The following is a 20,567-nucleotide window of genomic DNA, read 5'->3' on the forward strand; positions in this document are numbered from 1 at the left end:
CTTGCCATGGTCCCCCCAATATTTAATCCTTAATGATTCCCCCCCTTGTGATGGTCCCCCAATATGTAACTCTTGATCATGGCCCCCCTTGCCATGGTCCCCCCAGTATTTAATCCTTGATCATTTCCCCTTTGCCATGGTCCCCCCAATATTTAATCCTTAATGATTCCCCTTGTAATAATTCCCTCTCCCAAGATCTACCCCTCCTTACAATGACCCCCCCAATATTTAACCCTTTAACGACCCCCCTTGCAATAATTTCTTCCCCTCAAGCGTTACCCCCAATGATTCCCCCCCTTGTAACGACTCCCCACACACACACGGTTTATCCCCCGATGATTTTCCCCCTTCAGTGATTTACCCCCCCCCCCACTAATTTGCCCCAGGCAATGATTTCCCCCCTCCATGCCCCACACTAATTTGCCCTAAGCGATGATTCCCCCCCCTTCCCAATAATTCACCCCCTCTATTGATTTTACCCCCTTTCATTACTTGCTCCTTGCAATGATTTACCCTCCCCATAATGATTCAGGCACCACCCCCCCCCCTCCATTTCCCCGCTTGCAACTCCTTGCTCCCCTCCCATCACTTCCCCGCTTGCAGTGCTTTACCCCCAAAGGATTTACCCCCTGCAATGCTTTGGCCTCTTGCAGTGATCCCCCCCCCCACCCCCCCAGTTATTTGCCCACTTGCATTGATTTCCCCCTCCAATTATTTGCTCCCAGTGATTTGTCCCTTGCAAATATTGCAAAACCAATCATTTTTTCGGGTTTGCTAGATTCCACACACACCCTTTTTTAATTTTTTTTGGGGGGGTGTCTATGATTGTCCTCACCGCCCCCCCTCTCCGGTGCTTTCCAGGACAGGGGGATCAGGGCTGGGGGACCCCCCCGCTTTATCCGAGCTGTGTTTCCAACCCAGACGCTGCCTTGCACAGGAGGCTGCGATACCGCTGCCCCCCCCAGCCCCCCCCAGCCCCAGCAGCGATGGAGGCAAAGGCAGGTATCCGGGCTGCCTGGTTACAGGCAGTTTTGCAAAGCATTTGCTTCAGATTACAGGAAAAACAAAAGTTCTTTGAGTTCCCCCCTTCTCCTTCGCCACCCCCCCCACCCCCCCGCCCGGCGTCCCCCTTTAGCCTCCCCAGCTGGTTTGAGTCTGGTGGGACTGTGGAACGCCGAGAGGGGCTGCGGGCCCCCCCCCCCCGCTGCTGTGGCTCGGGAGGGGGGGGGGGGGGTCCCCCTTCTTTTGGGGTGACCCAGGACTACAGCCCCTTTCCTGCGACTCCCCCCCCGTCCCGGTGCGGGGATGGACCCGGGGTGCGGGGATCCTCCCGAAGCATCCCGGGGTGGGTGCAGCGAACCCCCCGCCCCCCCCAGCATCCTTGGTGCAGCCCCCTCCCCCGCCCCCGTGTGTCCCGGTGCCTCCGGGGGGGCACAACGCGAGGCAGGGGGTCCCGACCCCCGTGCGTCCCCGCGGACTCGGTGCTGACCCCCCCTCTCCCTTTCCCTCTCCCCGTCTATCCCGGTGCAGAGACCCCCCACACCCACCCATTGCATCCCCGTCTATCCCGGCGAAGGGAGTTTCCACCACCCCGCCGGTGCATCCCGGTGGAGGGAAACACCCCCCACCCCCCCGGTGCCTCCCCCCGACCCCTCCCTCCTCTCCCCGTGCACTCGGGTGCAGGGACCCCCCCCCTCCATGCACCCCGCTGCAGGGAGCTCCCCCCGCTGCAGGGAGCCTCCCTCCCCGCCTCCCCCGGTGCATCCCGGTGCAGGACCCCCCCTCCCCCGGTGCGGACCGGCAGCCCCCCCCGCCGCCGCCGCGCTCACTCTTTGCCCTGCCGCCCCACCCGGTGGCCACCGGCGGCACTGCAGGCGACGGCGCGCAGGTGGCCGCGGAGCCCGCACCGCTCCGCGCCGCTCCGCACCGCTCCGCGCCGCGCCGCGCAACGCCGAAGCCCCCCCCTCCTCCCTGCAGGGTCCCTCCCCGGCTCGGCCCGAAGCGCCTCCCCAAAGCACCTTCCCAAAAGATCTCCCCAAAGCACCTTCCCGAAGCGTCTTCCTAAAATACCTTCCCGCTGCGTCTTCCAAAAATATCTTCCCAAAGCAACTTCCGAAAAGACTTGCTCAAAGTGCCTCCCAAAAAGCACCTTCCCAAAGTGCTGCACGCCGTCCCGAAGCACCTTCCCGAAGCACCTTCCCAAAGCACCTTCCCAAAGCATTCTCCTCAAACACTTTCTCAAAGTGCCTCCCAAAAGCACCATCCCAAAATATCTTCCCAAAGCACCTTCCCAAAGCATTCTCCTAAAACACCTTGCCAAAGCACCTCCCCAAAGCACCTTCCCAAAATATCTTCCCAAAGCACCTTCCCGAAGGACCTTCCCAAAGCGCCTTCCCAAAATATCTTCCCAAAGCACCTTCCCAAAACACCTTCCCAAAACGCCTCCCCAAAACCCCTTACCTAAAATCACCTTCCCAAAACGCCTTCCCCAAATTCCTCCTGCCATGCTCTCCAGTGTTCCCTGCCCCAAAAGGACCTTCCCAAAGCGTCTCCCCTCCAAAACACCTTCCCTAAACACCTTCCCTAGCACCTTCCAAAATCACCTTCCCAAAACACCTTCCCCAAATTCCTCCTGCCACGCTCCCCAGTGTTCCCTGCCCACCCGCTCCCCTGGTAGCCCCTGGCCAAGGCCGGTAGCCCCTGGCCAGGGCCGGCAGCCCCGGCTGCAGCTCTGGATCCCACCAGCCAGCCCGCCCGCCTCAAGGGGCTCAGATACCCCCCGCTAAGCAAGGAAAATGGGGGGCGGAGGGCTCAGTTCTCCCCTTGTCCCCCCAGATCAGTGTGGAGGGGGACGTCATGCATCTCCCAGGGAGGTGACAGCCAGCGCGACACCGGGCTCAGCATCAGACCTGGGCTGGGACGGGGGCTGAGAGTCGCAAAAAGGCATTTAAGAGAAGCACATTCACCTCCAACAGCTTCGCTTCGGCCCCCGATGGCAGCATCTGCCACGGAAAACACCCCAGGAGCCCCCAGACTGTGGGGCTGACCATAGCCATGCCCAGCAAAGAGGGAGGCCTTGTCTGCCTCGCTCTCCTCCTCCCTTTCCCAAGGGAAAAACCATCCCCAAGATGCTCTCGGCCCCTGCAAAGCAGCAGCGTGTGTGAACAGCGTCCCAAAATGTCTCCCGCTGCTTTATAAGTGTATAAAAATGCCCTTTTGAGGGGCTGGGAGAGGGACAGAAATAAGCCACCAGCACGTATTTTCATAAGAATCTGTTTCTTTCTTTTCCCGCTGGTGGAAATTCAAGGATAAGGGGGGAAAGCCTCAAAAAGATTTGGGGTTTTTAGGGTTGGGGTTTTTTTTCGCAGAATTCCTCCCTCTGGAGATAAAGCCATGAGAGTCCAGAGGGAAAACGTCTTTTCCAAGGTCAAGGGCAGAGCTGAAACCAGGCCACCGGGGCGCAACCACGGCCCTGCCCAGAACCTCTTTGCTCCAACTTTTACCGTAATCCGGATAATTTTATCATCGTCCGCAAATAAAGCCAAAAGCCCGTGAAATTGCAAAAGGGGTGGAGAAGGTAACGGAAGAGCAATTATTCGTGAGGCGGAGAGGGCTGATGGCACCAGCAGGCACCCGGTTTGATAAAACCAGCCCCAGGGAGCGTTTCGGTGGCAGACGCTGCTCCCACCAGGCATGGGCGAACACGAGGAACTCATCGCCCCGGGATGCGGCTGAGCCCGAAAGCAGCAGCAGGTTTGGGGGCTCAACGCTATGGGCTACCCCATCCTGGGGCTCAATCCTACTTTCCCCATGAGGTCGGACCCTGGCGTCCAATTCTGCAACACAAATGAGATCGTGAATTTTCCGGCTTCTTCCCACGCCAGGAAAAAGCAGGAAAATTCAGTGCAAGGAAGGAACCACCTGCCCCAGGAAAAGCTCCCTCCGGGCTCCCCCGCTGACGGATGCTGCTCTGTGCCCTAAAGCAGCAAATTTCTCTCTTTTCCAAATTTAACGGGTTTTGACTTCCCCAGAGCGGGCGATGCTCTCCCTGCAGCTCCTGAAAAACTCCAGCGCTGTTAAATTTCAGCTGGAGAGAGCAGCAGAGAGTCCCGTAGGTTAAACGCAATGCCGCGTTACTCGGATATCCTCATTATTAGGGACTGTGGGGTTGTTCTGCCTTTCCGGGTCATCCCTGGCTCCTCCGTTACGGGAGGGTAAAAGAGGTGCTTGATTTACTCCCTGCACACATAACCTCCCTCCGTGCACTTTCCTTCCCCTCTTTCACGGCCGCTGCCGTCCCCGGCAGAGCCGAGCTGCATCCGCCTCGGCCGCACGGACAGAGTGGATGCCCTGAAATAATCCCGGAGGCACCTCTAGGTAACATTTTATTGTATTTTATTTTATTTTTCAAAGGGAGCAGTTGCTTCTGAAATTGCCTTTTCTTTTTCTCGCTCTCGAACGCTTGCTCATGTCCCATCCCTTTTTTTAAGGCACCGATCGTTTCCGTCCGTATCTCATCCAGCGCAGGCAAAACCCACCGAAAGGGGAATTGGGAGGAACTGGAAATGCACAAGTGCCATTTTTAATTCTCACGTCCCATTCAAAGACAGGTTTTATCACACCGCTCTCACACCACGCATAGCGTGTGACGCTATTTCTATTTGATTTTAAAAAATCAAATTCACCCAAATAACTTTAATTTTTGAGCCGGGACTCCCTGCTAACAGTCTGCTACGAATGTTGCTGCTTTTTTTTCAGTCTGATGGTGTATTTTATTTCTTGTGGGCATTAATATTCTCTCCTCTGACAACACTTTTATAGCTGATTTGATAACTTCTCTGAGGTGGATCGCAACGTACTTTCTAACCGCTCAACCACCTGTACGGCAAATGAAGCGCGGGGGCCGCTGGGCCGCTCCCACCGGCCCTGCAGGACAGGCAGAACGTATGGAAGCTTTACATTTCAGAGAAATCCCATCTCCAGTTCCTTTGTAATTTAACCACTGTCCCTGCCAGGCTATTAAGGGAGGGAAAAAAACCCCATATTTGCCATTTAATTCTTGCAGCCAAGTCTGCAATGTAAATTTTTGCCAGAAAATCTGCAATTTAATTTTTGCCACCAAATCTGCACTTTAATTTTTGCAGCCAAATCTCCGATGTAATTTTTGCTTCTTGATCAGTTTTGGTATTTTTTCCCCCCGAAGTGTGCCGGCGTCCCGGGGGGTCCCGGCAGCCGGTGCCCAGCAGCAGCGTGTCCTGCTCGGAGCGGAGTTACACCACTTTCCCCACCTGGGAATAGGCCCCCGGTTCTGGTTTAGGGCTTTGTTTTGCTTTGCTTTTTTTTTTTTTTTTTTTTTTCCAACCAGGCACTTTTAAAGCCCTGCAATGAAATTTCGAAGTTGTCATCACTGGTTTTTTCACCCCTCAGATGAAAGAAAACAACAACAAACCCCTTGGGCAGAAGCGATTCAATAAAAACCGAGAGGAGCGAAGGACGGGGAGCAGATATTTCGTTGGCGATTGGGTGCAGCTCCCCGGTACTGAAAACCCTGCTCAGCAACCAGCTCCCACCAGGGGAAAAAAAAAATAAAATAAAAGCGATATTATTTTCGCCACTTACCGAACCTTGAAGTCCAAGTTGACTTCAGCCACCCCGAAGCCGGAGGTCCCGCGGACCGCTCCCCACGCCAGGGAAACCCGGAGCATTTTATAGCGTGAAAGCTGGGGTGGTCCCCGCCCACAGGGTGCTGCCTGAAAATGAGTATTCATAAGCTTTTAGGGACGATGACAATGTAAAGCTTCCTCCGTGCTCCCCCAAGCCCCGGCTGCCGCCCGCCCGCCCGCATCGCCGGCCAGGCCCCCTCCGTCCCGCTTCTTCCTCTCCTCCATCGCCCCGCTGCAAACCCCCTTATTTTTATTTAAAATGCTCAAATAGGCTCTCAAATATCGTCTCCCCCACTCGCACCCCTTGCAGGAGCAGCCCATGGGGTTGGGGTTTTTTTTTTTCTTTTTTTTCCTTCTTTTTTTCCCCTTCTTTTTTTTTTTCCTTCTTTTTTTTTTCCTTTTTTTTTTTTTTTGAAAAGCCTCCGAAACCAGAATGTTTCTGCAAAGAGTTTATCAAATTACATTTGGGGACAAAGAGCTAAAGTGCATTTTCTTGAAGGCTTGACAATTGGGGAGCCATCAAGGAAATGAAAAGAATGACAGAAAACCAAAGGCTTTTGTCAGATGGAGAAACGCCATCGAGAAAAGCCAGGGTTGGGGGCCTTTATTTTTGTTTTGGTTGGATTTCCTTTTGACTTTCTTTTCCCAGGTGTTAAAGTTGGGGCTGTGGGGAGGGCAGGGAAAGGCAAGGAAAAGCCGTTCGGTTTGGGGGGGACTTAAACGGGGGATTTCTCCTCTCGGTTTTTTTTTAACAAGATGCCAGTGTTTAAAAGAAAAATGAAGCCCCTTTAGAAATGTGAAGCTGCCGAGATAATGACTGCGATCTCTCTAAGACTGGATGGGAACAGGTGATATTTTTCCCTTCCTTTCTTGTTCCCATCTGTCCTTTGTTCAATATGAGACCGAAGAGAGACAGAAACGCGATCATTTCGATATTCCCCTTGTTGTGCATACACCTTCTCCCAAGGAAAAGAAACGCGGCTTGGGCCCGCTCCAGGCGTTATTAGAGGGTGGCTACAGAGAGACGCACAAATAAAAGAAAAATCAAATCCCTCAACTCATTTTTTTTTACACCTTATAAAGCGAGAAGCGGAGCGTCTGGGTCCGCTCGTAACGGGCTGTCGGGGCTGAGCGCTGGACGGTCCCGCGGGAAGATGCTCCAGGGACACCCACGCGGCCCCTCGGGGTTATCCCACCCACAGCTTCACTCCCCTCCACGCTCGATTTTCTTCCCCCAGGTGCCACCCCGCTTTGCAACAGCATTTTGCGGTCGCTCTCAGCCCCTTTCTACCTCCCCGAAAGCCATCCCCTCCCGCCATCCCTTCTGCAAAACCGAACGCCAGGGCAATAAGCCAGCGGCCAAATGCTTCGATGCCCCTTCGGAGCATCCCGAATCCTGGGCAGGCGTCCCCGTGGGAGCCTTGCTTGGGGGCTTCGGGCTGCACACAGCAACTTTTGAGCTTCTGTTGCATTTTCTTTGCTCAATTAGGAACATTTTGCAAGTTTTCTCCCCCTGCTTCTGAAAATAGGAAGATTTAAGCTCCTCGGTGAGTCAAAGAAGCGGGGATGCAACTGCCTTTCCCCGCAAGCTGGCAATATTTTCGGCATATTGTGAATAATCTCAGGTATCCAGAGTCTTTCCTTAATGTCTCCTGCTTTGAAATTTCTTTTCAAGAACAAGAGATTCTTTTCCCGAGTGTCCTCCTTTTTTTTTTTTTTTCAATTTCTTTCTTGCTTTCTGGATCGTCTCCTATTTTATCTTTCTTTCTAGTATCTCTGCAAAAACATTGCCCTAAAAAAATCTGGTTTAAAAGCCTTGCTGAAAACCCAACCCGCCAGCCCTGGCTGGTATTTATTCTCTTTTTCCTAACAAACTTCCTTTTGATATTCTGCTACCAGCAAAACCATTCTCCCAAATCTCAGCCCTTTTTGAAAACCATCTGGCTTTTCCCCTGCCTGGGTCTTCTGCGAGCGGCAGATAATTACTCGAAAGGGTGGGCTGCGAAGGATTTTTGCATCATTGCAAGAATACAGCCACTATTATTCTACATGCCATGCAGCCTTTTAGAAAATTAAAAAGGCATAACGAGAAACATCTTACCCTGCTCTGAAGGAAAATAAACTACGTCGAAGTTTCTCCGTTCATCTCACAAGAAAATGCCAGGGTAATGCGAGACAGGGACCGGCTGCAGGGGAGGGCGCGAGGGGTACATGTGTGCACATATACATTTTCAAGAGATGAGACTTTGAAGATGCTGCTGAAACACTATTTATATCTCAGACCTTTTAATACAAAACACTGCCGAAGAGGCAACTTCAAGGACACGCTGAGTGGGAATAATTCAAAGTTTGCTCAGGAACCGCTTTCTAAGACCAGATTTTCCTCGCCGAAAACACCGGGTGCACGTGAAGGGGGCTGGGATTTACACCGTTACCCTGGACTTTCACCCTTCTCTCCACGCTAAACATCCCCACCAGCTCCCTTTCCCCTCCCTGCTCCTGCCCCCTCTCCCAAACTCATCCAAAACCCTTTGAAAAGGAGTTTAAAAAAATTCATAGAAAGAGAACAGCGGAGACCATCGGCTCTTGCGCGGCAGCTCGTGATTTTAGATCGGTGGCAAGCAAAGGGCTGGAGCCGATGCGCACGTTAACCTACCCATGGCGATGCCCTACTGCCGGCTCCCGTCCTTTGAGTCCTGCCTGCTCTGCTCATTAAATCCCACTGGGAAAAACAGGGAAGAAGGAGGGGAGAAAAAGAAAAGAAAGAAAACAAAACAAGACCCAAATGAAAAACACATCAAGCCTCAAATGAGAGGAAGTTCAGCGTGGGATTCATTGTCTCCCCGAGCGCCGAAACGAAGGGCTCGGCTTGTGCCGGGCACACACTGCCCTCCAGAGACACAGCCCAGCAGCGGAGCGGGGCTCCCCGCCGAGGAGGTGCTTTCCTAAAGGACCCCCCAAAAAACCCCTTTTCCTCTCCATACCTTTTTAAAATTTATTTTCTTTGGGCTCAAATTGCTGAGGATGGCGGCCGGCTCCAGAGCTCGCCCACAGCCGGGGCGGTCAGGGTGTTTAGGGTGCATGTGCCCAGCGGTTGGGGCACCCAGCATTTGGGGCACCCACAGTTTGGGGCACCCAGCATTTAGGGCACCGAGCAGAGCCCACACCGGGTGAGGGGGTCCCTGCTGACCCTGTACCCTCCCCGCCTGCGGCACCTGCATCCCTCCAGGCCAAGAAGCCTTCAACAGAGGGAAGATGCTCTGGGATGGGGCCACCCCTTTGCTGCAGAGTCATGGGGTGAAGCACCCAAGCACCTGCTGGTGGCACAGAGGGGGACCCCGGGGTGGAAATCCCACTCGGGGCTCTGGGTTTGCAACCGGCTTGAAAACGGGTGCACATGGGTGCAGGATGGTGCCCCGGGCCAAAGGATGTGCTGGGGACATCCTTTGGGGATGTCCCCAGGATGTGGGGACACGAGGTGGGGGACAAGAGGTGGCACCTTGGGGACAAGAGGTGGCACCAAAAAGCCGGATAGGGGCGGGATGGGGTCTGTTGTCATAGTCGGATAACACCAGGCCTGCGTCCCAGTTAGGCGCAAGAGGTGGTTTATATTTTTTACAAAAAGAGAAAAAAAAAAAAAAAAGCCATAAACCAGCTCTTTTTCCCCCATCAGAATTCAGCGATTCTCAATTTACCATTTTTGTTTCAGCAAAGCAAGAAGAAGGGACGTCTGCCTTCTCTGCATCCAGAAAATGAGAAGGAGGTTTGTGAGAGAGGAAAGGTATTGGGGAAGATGAAGAAAACAGCATTTTTCAGAACAAGTCTTTCTAGTTTGGGGAAATCTGGGGAAGTTTTCCACTTCCCTCAAGGACACGTGGAATGAAGCTGAAAGCAACACGGCTCATTTTCTTGCAAAGGATGAATCCCCTTTCAAGCAGCACCGCTCTGAATCCTGCAAACTGCTTATGTGACCTTATGATTAAAAGGAAACACAACGGCCCCACTGAAACCCACAGAATAAACTGGTATTTCACTCGTGGATGAGACGGGGTGATGCTGGCTCCGAGTATTTCTCCCTCTCCTGAAACACGCACCGATGGTTTCTCTAGCCCGTCTCTAGGATCGCTGAGTTACAAGGAGGTTTTCCCATTCCCCTTTCAGAATTCAGTTTTCTTTTAAGGAAAACTGCCTTAAAACCAGAATCAACCCATGCTCCCAGTGAAAAATCAGGGAAAGAAATTCATATCCAGTTTGAGCCGCATTCAGGTTTTCTGAGAAGGCAAAACGCATCTTCCTGCATAAAATAGCCCGGATTTATGACGGGAAGAGAAATTAGTAGCTTTATCAATAACTAGGTGCTTCGTGGGGTGCCCTGTTGGGCTGGTTTGGGGGTACTGGTACAGGATGACTAGGAGGCATTGCCCCCCTTCTGCATCCTCTGCTCTTCTTTGCATGGCGGCGAGCAAACCCATAAACGAGTATTAAATATCCAGGGTGACGAGGCCCCAGAAAAAAAAACCTTTGCGAAGGGTTTTTCGAGGCCTGGGTGAAACCGTATCAAATCTCCGGAGCTGGCAAGCAGCGTGGGGAGGAAGTTGTTAACATTTTGGTGTGAGAAGGTACCTGCTCATCCTTTCAGCCTCCGCCGTGCCCCTCGCCATTCAAGCCGGGCACGTGAACAGTTACAGTTAAGAGGACAAAACCTTTGCACAAAACACCGCAGAGTGACCCAGTAGCTAAAAGCTCATTTGCATTCATTAACAGTCCCGAGCCAAGTTCAGAGCTATTACCGCAGACCTGCTCCCCCTCCCCTCCATCCCCCGCCCCGTCCCCCTTACCTGCCCCGTGAAAGATCCCTCTCTCCGGCCGAAGCTCAAGGGATCGTGCTGGGCTTGAGACCTATCAAGTGACAGAGAAAATAATTCGCTCTGAAAGAGGATGCATCCCCAGGGCCGGGCGCTGAGGCCTCCGAAGAGGCGGCTCCGCACCGATTCGGCAGGCTTTGCTCCGCTGGGAGAGGCGCGGATGTGTCCAAGTGCTTCCAGCTCTCGCTGCTGCCCACGGAGCCAGGGAAGGGGGTGGGAATTCCCGGGATGAAGTAGGAAATGATCAGGGATTTTATTCCCTCCGCTGCACCCTTCCCTGCCTTCTAATGGGCGATGGGGTTTAAACCTAGGAGAGATGGGGCATCTATGTGGGCATGAGTTTAGCATGCAAAGAGCAGCTTTATTTGCATCTGCATCCTGTGGGCATCCCCTGTCTCCCTTGAGGGCCTCCAGGAGAGCTGAGATGCTCTCTGGGACACTCTCCCAGAGAGGTTTCCCCAGGAGGAACTCTCCTCTCCCTCCAAGGGGACATCCCAGTAGCATCCCAGCAAGTCCTCCTTAGCTCTTGGTAGAAACTCTGCACCCAAGGTTACCTTCAGCGTGAAATCAGTGCCCCAAAACCTCCTGCATTTGGAGCCCAATTAGGCACAGCCTCCTGACCAGGAGATGAGGGATCACGGGCAGCGATGCTGCAGGCAGCTCAGGAGGACCGTGCCTGTCACCGCTGTCACCGTCACGGCAGCCCCAAAGGATCCCGATGCACCACCGGCCGTGAGCGCCTTGTGTCTGCATCGCCAGCTCGCAACGTGGGTGTGCGGACGGACCCACGGACACGGTGGTCCCCAGGACAAGGGACCGGTGGTGGTCCCCGCACGGGCCGCGCGGGCTCAGCGCTGCGTGATGCTCACATTGCACAACGCCGTGGCCCGGAGATGGGCTGCGACTTACAGGGATGGATCCCGATGCTCAAAGCTGCTGTAAAATCTCCAGGGCGCTGGGACATCCTTCTCTGTCTCGCATTGTCTACCTCTCACACTAGACGGTTCTCATTAAGCCCCGCAATTGATCTCCTGTCTTTAAAGGAAACAAGAAAGAAGGAACAAACCAAAAGGGATCCTCCTTCCTTCAGCCCAGGGGAACAAATCTGGCTTTAATTTCTTTTCCTTTTGTCGTTCCAGTTGGGGATTTCACTTTAACGACGCTGCCTTCCCCATTCCTCTTCTTCTGCTCTTCGAGAAACAGGAAAGTACCCCCTCTGCTTTCTGTGTTTCCTCCCTTTGTTCTCCGAGCTGCTTCTCTGATTTATGAATGGACTTTTCCCTCCCTGTATCTTTCTTGTTGGGAGTCGAGGACCCCCGAAAAAGTGGTGGTCCCCACCCCGGAGTTCAGAAGAAACGCTCTGCAGCTTGCTCTGATGTTTCTGACTGGCCCTAAATATTTCATCTCTGCTGGGAAGGTGCTGGAGGACCACACCTTTGGAGCTATCCTTTGGGAGGGGGCTTCACGTTGCTGCTACTGAACGGCTTTGATTTCCAGTAATGGGAGAAAATCCACCCCAGCACCCAGTATAATTCATACCCAAACAGGTAGGAGGGGGCTGACAGACCGATCCACCGGGATTAACCTCTCCAGGAGATTAAACCCTGCACGGCAGCGCTGTAGAAGACCCAGGAGAGATGGTAAAATCACCTCCTTTCCCTGACCCGCGGGCAGACCCTCCCCGGCGGAAATCACGATGGTGCACGTGGAGGGTGTGAGAAGGAGCCTGCGCTGCTCCGAGGGAGCGTGACGATAATACCGGGAAAAAAGCAGGATTTAGGGGCTAAGGTGGGAAGGGGCATGGAGCCTTTTAAGCAGAAAATGAGAGCAAAATATGTTTTTTTCATTTGGCATATGCATCAAAAAGTTATTAAAAGGAAATGGTTAAATATCTCATTAATGAAGATGAATGATGCCTCAGATTTGTTTTTAAACAGTTCAAAGCACTTTTTTTTCTGACCTCCCAAAGTGCGTGTGTGGAGGGGGATCTCAATGGCTTAAAATGTTCCTTTTTTTTCTTTTTTTTTTTAAAAGCAGCTTAAACTGATTTCAGCGCTGGAGCTGCTGCTGCACACCCTGGGAGGGAGAGATCAGGCTGGGACATGAGAAAAATCAGTTTGCTGAGTGCAGAAACACACCAGGGATCTCGGGGGCTGCTCTGCAAATCCACACTCTCCATCACGCTATGAGATGTTCATAGCTGGGACTGAACAAGCTCCCTCCTGCTAGAAAGCACACGTGAAGCCCAGGAATAAACAGCTCCAGGGGATGAGACATCTCATCCCCCTAAAATCACAGCCGGACCTCCCCTGGACGGCAAGCTCCGAGGGATGCAGGTTGTCCCACCGCTGTGTTCACCATCACCATCCTGTGGTCCAGGCATCCCATCTTGGGACACCAAGCCTCGTCCTGGGGACCAGGTCGGACGGGGTGTCCGCCTGAGCTCTCATTCACACGGTCGAACCCCCAGGCTGCCCCATGAATCCCAAGCCCAAAATAAAAAGTATTTTTACTCCCAGAGACGGGAGGGAGCAGAGGGCAGGGGAAGAGCGTGTTTTCAGATTGGTTTTTGATACACAGCCTAAAATAAGGCACAGAGGAGCTTCTTTTAAGAATGATTGCATTAAAATAGCCCTCTCCATTACACAGACACTAATAGAGGCTCAGTGCATTATTTCTATCAAAGTGCAATTTGCATTTACAAAGGGCTCCTGGGAAGTGATGGATGGGGAAGGAATGGAGAAAGGCTTGTAAAGCCGAGCGTGCTCATCTTGGAGTAACTTTCAAGCACAAGGCGGTTTTTCTTACACCTTCCCCTCCAAAGAAACTCGTGACGTCTGCTTAAATGAACATTCAGGCTCTCGCCTTTCACCCCACAGCCCATCAATAAAAGCCGGAGGAGCGGAGGAGAGGGGATATTCATTTATCTTCATTAGGACTCTGGCCAGCTCCTCTGATCACCACGTCGGCGTCGCCGGGAAGAGAAAAAGCTACTGTTCCTCTCCCCGGCTTCCCTGCCCGCACACGCACACCCCGCCACTGGCCTCGCAAGCATCTCGGGGTGGTGGGACCCTGCTCAGCACCTGCCCTCCGCCGAGGGAAAAATGGGATTTTGGGGGGTATTCCCCTTTTCTCTGCTCCTTTGCAGAAGCCGAGCTCCAGCAGAAGAGTGGGCAGCGAGGGGAGGGTGAAAGAAAAAGCAAATGAATGTCATGAGATACCCTTCAGTGGAGGCAGGTTAAAGAGGAGGGGAACCCTACTATGCAGAAGATGAAATGGGTGATATCTGGCTTGAATATGTTAAAGGGCTGATATCTGGCCTGGAGGCTCAGCCCCCGTCACCAGTCTCCTTGTTACCTACTTGCGTTAGCTGTTTAGAAGCCCACTCCCACTTTGGACAAGGGGGATCATTTTGGGAGAGGCACTTCACCCTCCCTGCCCTGCTCAAGGTTTCCTACCATGGACACACTGAAAGACCTCCTCCTTCAAAGCCCTCTGCAAACCTTGCTGGGATGCTGAGGAACAGGCCCACCTCCTCCTGCGCTCAGGGATGTCATACAGTTGTCACTGGACGCTGTCCCACCTCTTCCCTTGAAGGACGCTCCTGGGACCCAAGTACTGGCAGTCAAGTACTTATGGAGTGAACGGAGACCTCAGGTTTGGGCTCCATATCCCTCCCCAAACCCATCAGCAGCTCTCTGAAACCCCCTCCTGACATGCACCAGCAGCTCTCCCAGCTCTCTCCTTGATCACCCAGAGAGACACCCAGTTCTTCTTTGACCCTGGATAAATTTTTGAGCCTTGGTGGCTTCCAGAGGCAACAAGGTCCGTTGTCCAATAACACTTCGAAGAATAACCAGGGAGACCAGGCCCTTAAGAGGTGTCAAATTTAACCTACCTTTTTGCACCGTCAAAGTAGAAGATTTTAAAACCACTTTGCATGAAACTTTAAAAAAAACCTTAAAAAAACCCACCTTTAAAAAAACCCCTTTTTTAAAAAAAAACAACCTTTAAAGAAATTTTTAAAACCACTTTGCATGTCTTTGTGCTGTCTGGTGTTCAATGTTTCTGTATTTAAGTTCTCATGACATCCCTGGGGATGGAGGCCCAGAGCAAGAATATCACACCTAAAAAGAAATCTTTCATCAGGTATTTCCCACCTTTGTAAGTCTTCTTCCAACGTCTATCAGAGCAGTCCTCTTGGCATCTAAAAGACATCATCTGAAATGGGAGGGAGCCCGCACGACAACGTGTTTCATGAGCTGGAGGAATCACTTGACAATGGAAAAGTCACACTGGGAACCCACTGCTGACAGTTGGGTATGGTTCATCCCACCTACGTGGAGCTGTCCGCAAAGAAGGCATCTGCTCCAGGCTCGCTCTCTTAAGTCCCCTGGTACTTTCTGAGACGGAGGCATCTCCTCCCCGGACTGGTGTTTCAGCGGCTGCAGGATCCATTTTCCCAAGGAAGTGCCCATGTCTAAGGATGGAATGAATCTCTCCCTGGAGGTGCCTCATGGCCTGGCATAGCCCCACTTCAGCAAGAAGAGAGAAGGCAATAAAAAGAAGATAAGGGGGGAAGGAACATGGCTGATTGATACACTCTGGGGTGGTAAGTGTGACAGGAGACTGCAATACTGTCTGGTGTAGCAAGGACGTTCACTGGGAAGACATTAAGATTCACATCATATGGGTTTCTTTTGGTTGAACATAAACATTTCACCCAAGAGCATCTGTTCAGCCTCCCTCTGCACTCAGAGTGATACAAGTCAGCTCATCCTGACTTAGCCACCTAAAATCAGTCAGGTGAATCCTAGGTGGGAAGGTCTACTCTTATCCTTCAGCTTTAGAAAGATCCCAGGGATCTAAAGTTGGGTGAGATGAATCCATCTCCCATGTTCAGATGAGCAAGCAGGATTCAGGGTCCTCATAGCATGGGCATCAACTTCCCAAGAGCAGCCAGGGAAATGGGTGGGTATTATTTCTTCTCATCAGTTTTGGGAGCATTTTTCCCAGGTTTTTTTCTCCCTTGCTTTTGCTTGGGGGGGTCCTAAGCCACACGCTAGGCCCCAGCCCCAGCAGAGAGGTGACACAAAGCGTGGAGCAAGGGGTGATCCCTTCCCTTTTGGCCCCGGGTATGGCTGGGTGACCCGAGGAGGTCTAGCCCCTGCCCTGGCCACCATGAGAATCACTACGGTCCCCTCTGCCCCACCATCCCAACTCACACCTCAGCCTTGTTCACCACCAGCAGAAATGCCCTGGAAAGAAAAAAAAACCACGAACACAGCTTGTGGCTGCTGGGCACTAAAGATGATGGATTGAAGAGCAGTATTGCTCTCACAGCGTTTTACAGGCTTCCCCAACAGCAGCTTCTCTGCTTCACAGGTAATTATTGCCTCTATTTTCTCTCTGTTTTATGGGATTAACGACCATATCGCCTCTGCCCTTCCTAACCTATCGTTCTGCCTGACAACCACCTTTTTTGCCCAATTGCCCAGCTGACATCATTAAGTCACACTCAGTCATCCTCAGCCAGGACTTGGCTTGAACTGTGCTCTACTCTGGACCCACAGAATGGTTCACAGGCCTGAAGACATGCCCAGCTCTACTCAGAGAAGATACTTGCAGAAAATACTGCTTTTACCTAAAGCCCCACCTCAGAGCTTCAGAAACGGGACAGAGCAAACGAACTCCTTTCTCTCACAGCTCATCTGCCCTTGTGATCGGAGATGGCTCGAGCGTCCCTCTGCTTCACAAGGTCCTGCAGGAGAGATGAGGACACACCACACACTCTTCTCACAGAAACAAGGAGTTTTGCAACTGTGCGTGCTACAGGGAAGGGGAGATGATGGACAGAGATACAAGGACGTACAGCTACTTCCACGCCAGCCACCACTTAATGCATCTGAAGGCTTAGTCTTGTTTGCTGCCTTCCCTCCCACCTCAGCTCAGAGCAGTTCAGTTCTGTCAAGCCACAGCAGCTTTCCACTCCCAGCCCCAAGGAGCATTATTTTGTTGCTTTTCTTTTCCTGTTTGCCGATGGAGGAACCTGTTTGAACAAGGCATTTGCTTTGCAGACAACGCATAAAGAGCTGGGAGTAGCTATCTGACCAAGAATGACCTTCAGCCCCGTGTTCATGCTCATGCTGGCAGCCCCAGCAACCTCCCCAAGTGTGGTGCATCTCCATGCCAGCACGGCTGCACCTAGCTCAGAAAACCGATGCGCTCTGTGGTGGCCTTCTGTGTGCCACACAACATCTAGGAGGGTTCGCCGTGCTTAGCTCCTGCTGCCTTATGGGTGAGCATAGTCCCGGGCAAAGCAGCAGGTAGGAGCAAATTCCTCCTCGTTCTACCTCCCGGGATATTTCCTAGTCTATGGAGGTCTTCAGCTCATGCCAACCTACGCGTGGTCAGCTGATAGCTCTCCATTGCATTGGTTACACAGGCTAGATCGTTAAGGCAAGTCTCAGTTGCCCACACAGAGGTACGAGGTGGTGTTTGAGGTGCTCGGGGTATCCGAGTTGCCCATATGGAGCCAACGGTAAGAGCTCAGCACCCCGGGGAGAACTGCATCCTCCTTGAACAACAACTGGAGGCCAGGTGAGCTCCCAGCTCTCTAAAACCGGCACGGGTCTCTGAGATGTCTGCAACTGAATTTCACCTCTACATTTAGGCGTGGGAGTCTGGGAGCTGAATCTTGCCCAGTGTCCAGCTGGAACCCATTTACCAGGGACAGGCGAAATCCCTCATTTATATCGCTGCAATAAGGCTGGAAGGACCTCAAAGGCAATCTCATTCAGGGAGCCCCAGATTTCATGAGCGGTGCAGTAAACTGCTTAGTTGCTAATTTTGTGAAAGAAAAAGGCATGTTGGGGGAGACTCAAGGGAAGAGGGGTCACTCCTTCCCTTGATGATGCTACTGTGTCTGCAGCAGCAAAACTGCTTTAAGAAGCCCTGTTCCCAGCTGGCTTAGCCACAGGATCATTGAAAAGGTCTGGGTTTGAACAAACAAGAAAGAAAACCCTGAAAGCAGTGTCTAAAACCACTTTGTTACCGGATTGTTTCGACAATCCAGCTTGCGTCCTTGCTACCGACAAGGCAGCAGCTCCACCGGCTCCCAACGCTGAAGCTGGGGGGACCCGAGCTGCCTCCTCCCCATGCTGCTCCGCAGTGCTGAGCACGATTCAAAAACCTCTCCAGATGCATTTTTCTGGCGTGGCGTGGCACGGCGTGGCATTCAGCCCATTGCTGACCCCAGATCTGCGCAGGGGTCCCCGTGCAGCATCTGCTCCAGCCCAAACTGCTCCCGACAGACGTTGGTCCTCCCTCTTCTCAAACCTCCATGGACGGAGACGCTGCCTCGCCGCAGCCCCCAACACAAATGCCTGTCCTCACCATAGAAAAATGTTCCCCTAACTTCAACCTCTCTGGATGTAATTTAAGCCAATTACCTCCTGTCCCATTCCTGGTGAACAAGGAGAACAGTTCATTCCCTTCCTCTTTGCAGAAGCCTGTTACACATTTGTAGGCTGTTATAAAGTTTTCCCAAACTAAGCAACTGCAAGCCTTTTGATCTTCCTTCCTTGGCCATGATTTCCAGTCCTCTGGTCTCTTTTGCAGCCCAGCTCTGGACTGTCTCCAGCCAGTCTGTGTCCTTCCAGCACCGTAGCCCTCAAATTCAGGCTCAGAGGGCTCAGTAGCATCAAGCCAGAGAGGGAGACTGGATGCTTGGACCATGCCTAGCAGAACCGAGCTCACACCCTCCCTCTTCCACCATTTTTTGATGAGGAAAATGGTTTCCCTGAACATCAGTTCTCCCCAGCTCTACCTGGGCATAGCGTTACCCAGATGCAGACGTACTCAGCTTTCCTTTGGTGCAATCTCCCCAGTGGGGTGGGGAGACCGTCTGTAAAAAAAATATTTAGAAGGGAGCCAAGCAACTAGGTGTGTCTCAGAAAGCCCAAGACATACTTTAGTCATCGGCTTATCTATATGGGAACAGGGCCAGGGTGACTCTGGCATTAACAATGTCCCACGTCACATTCACCTGCTTTCTAGTAGTCCTTGGGGGAAAAAAATAGTAAAAGTTTGTCCACCAGACGTCTAGAAAAACAAATAAAAATATAATAAGCCAAAAAGCAAGGAAGAAGACAGTCCCCTCTGCACCGGGGAACTTCCTCGTCGAAATTCCAGCATGCAAATCTCTCCTGCCCATCCCAGCTCCCCGGCAGACAGGCAGATCAAAAGTGCCAGGGAAGCACGAGGGTTTTACGAGGTGCACGGCACGGGCAGAGGAGGAGCAGGCAGCTCGGGCAGCCTTGGATGGTGACGGAGATTTCTCCGGTGCCAGTTGATACATGCACTGCTGGGTCCCAGTTTCGGGGGGGAAGCGGCTTTCCCAGGAGGGCTGGGAGGCACGGCAGGGGCCGACTGCGTCTTGCCAGCTGGTGGAAAGGTGAGGGCTTCTTCTTGTCTCTGCTGCCAGGAATTAGGCCTTTCCTGGTGACAATACCAGCTGCTGCAGACATGGCCTTAATCAGCAAAAATAAGCATCCGGGGGGGGGGGGGGGGGGGGGGAAGAAAGAAAAATGATGCTACTGTAAATTAATATGAATGTTTGCAATTACAATGAATTACTGTCACTTAGGTATTCAGGGCTGCATGTTTGGTAACTATCCAAGCTGTAGAGACTTGAGCTGTAGGTTTGTTAAATGAGAGCCTGGTTGACCACGTCTGCGCTGCAGAAGCACAGAGGTTACATCTGCACCGGCGCGATGGACGTGCCTGGGACCATCCTCCGGCCCCAAGGCGATGTGGCAGGGACAAGCCTTTGCACAGTGCACTGACCTCCCCTGCCTGCCAAAACAGGGTGGCCACATCCAACCCGCCTATTGGGAAGGGTCTGAGGCCACGCACGCTCCCGAACCATGCCTGAGAATTACCTGGGCTAATAATTTAACAGCGAGGATAACTGGTGTCTGAACCCTGGAACTGTTTAATTTGCTGGTATAGACACAGCCTCAGGGCTTTCGCTGCAGCCCTACCCCGGGAAAGCATCCCAGAGGCTTGAAAGCACTCGAGCAGGTGTGAGATGTTTTCCTGGGTTAGGACTAAGGGTTTGGTCTTAAGGTGAAGTTGGTGGTGGGGAAATCTTGCCCTGGTAACCCCAAAAGGCCAGTCCTGACATATACTGTGCTCAGTGTCCAACATGGGGCTGGGTTTTTGATGAAGGCAGCACCCTCGTGCACTCCTTCCAGCACCTTGGGGCCAAACCCCAGAGAGATGCTATCTACCCCGGCATGCCACCACACGCGTGCACGGGCCCTGGGCTGCTCTGCCTGCAGACAAAGCTCACAAACCTCTCCTGAAGTCGGGGAACACTGGAGCCAGGCAGGAAAGCTGCGACTTCACCACTCCTGGGGTCTGGATGTGCTGGATCATCCCCAAGACTGCTTGTTCATGAGGATTTTCTGCCTGTGTAGGTCGCCACAATGAAGCGTTCGATGCCAAGATGTCCAGGACGTGACCTTGAAGGCTATGTGTAGCCCAGTCTGCCCTTGGGGATGAGCTGGCTTTGCATCCCTTCTGCCAAGTTGACAGCGGAGTTGTCTTCTCCCAAGCAATGCTGGAGAAGGGCGATTTTTGGCTGAAGCAGAAACTAGTGCACAGTGTGTGACGGTGCTGATGAGCTCCTCGATTTCTCCTGGGTCTGCTGGTGAGATGAAACGCCTCAGGAGGGTGGGAAGTCAAACCTCACTGCACCTTGTGGCTCTGGAGCCATCGCATCCTGGGAAGCTGGTGGTTCCTGCGGAGAATGAAGGGCACCCTGGCCGATGCTGCTCACGTCACTTCTGCACACCAAGGGCTTGCTCCACGCTGCATCGCAGCTCTGGGGGACTTTTGACCAGGGCCTTAGTAACAAAATACAGGTCGCAGGTCTGTGTCAGCCCTGGCTGTCTGCACTCACCCTTTAATCTGGTAACACCCTCATGCTTCTGACAGCGCACGCAACCTGAAGCCCAGCTGTGCTATTGCAACC

Source organism: Mycteria americana, chromosome 4, assembly GCF_035582795.1.
Source record: "Mycteria americana isolate JAX WOST 10 ecotype Jacksonville Zoo and Gardens chromosome 4, USCA_MyAme_1.0, whole genome shotgun sequence".
NCBI lineage: Eukaryota > Metazoa > Chordata > Aves > Ciconiiformes > Ciconiidae > Mycteria > Mycteria americana.